The sequence below is a fragment of the Myotis brandtii genome, unplaced genomic scaffold (genome assembly GCF_000412655.1).
Source record: "Myotis brandtii unplaced genomic scaffold, ASM41265v1 scaffold691, whole genome shotgun sequence".
Lineage (NCBI taxonomy): Eukaryota > Metazoa > Chordata > Mammalia > Chiroptera > Vespertilionidae > Myotis > Myotis brandtii.
Window position 1 is genome coordinate 1,397,053 of NW_005370704.1, and position 1,952 is coordinate 1,399,004.

Sequence of the window (1,952 nt, forward strand, 5' to 3'; positions counted from 1 at the left end):
GGCCCCCACACAGCCAGGCCGGCACACCCGTGCGTCACAGGGATGCAGCGTGCTGTGTGAGGGCAGGGGCTGGGGAGGCCGCTGCAGCGGCAAGAAGGCAGGGCCACCAGCCAGCGCCGCAGCCAGCACACCCTCCCCCTTCCCAGGAGCGCCCCACTTTCCACCAGGACTCACTGGGATGTGACAGCCCTCCCTGTGGGCCGAGGGAACCCCAGGCCACCACCTCAGGGGCAGCCACACTGGCCAAGCAGAGTTGCCGCCTGCCGCCTGCCTGCCTGGGGAGGTGACAGCTACAGGACAGGCAGGATGAGCAGGTTGGGCGCCTGCCCTGCTCTGGCCCTGCCCCCCAGGTGCTGCCTCCCCTGGCCGCTCCCTTCCGGGGGGCCTCATCTCAGTCCTGGCTAGTCTGCTCTGGCCCATGGCAGTCTGGTGCGGGGCTGACCTTGGGGTCCTGGCACATCCGGGGGCTGCCGAGTCTGAGTGCGGTGGCAAGGCCCACCTGGAGGACAGAGCCCGCTGTCACACCTGGAGAAGCAGCAGCCAAGGGTCCCCTGGGGCCCTTGGGGGAGTTGACCTGGGGGCTCACGCCCAAGGCGGGGTGCAGCAGGTCTCCCGCAGGGAGGGGGTGGCTCTGCTCGGAACCGTGGCCCGTCTGTGTGGGTCCCCCACCCTGTCTCCCCACTTTGTAAAATGAGGCTGTGGGGGGGCATTAAATAACAAGCACGTCTCGCAGGCACTGAGCTGGGAATTGAGCGGAAATCAGCTGGCGATCCCTGTGTATTTGGAAAATTTATTCTTTTAAAAATGTGTATGTATTGATTTCAGAGAAGAAGGGAGAGGAAGAGACAGGAACATCAATGAGGAGAGAGAATCACTGATCGCTGCCTCCTGCACGGCCCACACTAGGGATCGAGCCGCAACCACTGAGCCACCCAGCCGGGCTGGACTGTCACACGAACCCTCGAGAAGCCGTGGCACAGGGGGCCGGGGAAACCAGGAACTAGTGGGGAGAGCGCAAAGCAACACCACGTCCACGGCACCTGAGTGGCATGTGGGCCCCGGCAGGTGTGACGCGTGACGGCTGGCGGGAGGGGGGAGCCTGGGGCCAGGACACGCTGACCCATCGCCGTTTCTCTGCTGGACACGGGACAGGAAGTCGTGGCGGCATGGCGCGGCGCCCACAGGACGAAGCAGCACCGTGAGCCAGGGGGATGGGGGGAGACGCTGTCAGACAGGGGGAGTCTAGGAACACTGCCCTCCAACCCTGCCCTGCTCCTGGGCACCCCCAGTGCCATGGAGCCAGACTGCTGCCTCCCCCGGGGAGCTGCGTGGGTGCCGCCCCTGGCACTGCCCCCAGGCAGGTGAGGGCGGGGAGGCAGCACAGAGCCTTGGGGCCACGTGGGAAAGGCCACTCGTCCTGGGAGCCAGACCGCAGCTTGAAGCCTGGTGGCGGAGGCCTGGGCGGTGGCGGGGTCCCTGCCCCCTGCTGTGCCTGGGGGTGTGTCCCATTCGGTGCCCAGGCTGGAGCCAGAGTGTGTTGGCAAGGGACCCTCCCACCTTCCCAGCCCCATGACTTCCTCATTCGCCCACTTAGCGCCTGCACATCCCGGTCCATCCCTTCCTCTCCTTCCGGGCCGGTGGCTGGTGATGCAATTGCCACCCAGCGGCTGCCCAGGGCTGGCGGCTCCGGGTGAGGCTCCGTGACTTTGCGGCTTGGGAAGGGTGGCCGGACTGAGCTCGCGGCCGCAGGCCTCGCACTCCTCCTTGAGCCGCTGCACGCGCTCCTGGTGCTTGCGCAGCAGGCTGTCCTTGACGCGCAGCTCCTTGATGAAGTCGTCCTTGGAGCTCAGCAGGGCCGTGAGGTCCTGCACCTTCTTCTGCAGCTTCATCACCTCGCTCATCAGCAGCTGCGTCAGGCCCGACTCCCCGGACGCGTCTGCAGGCCGGGCCGG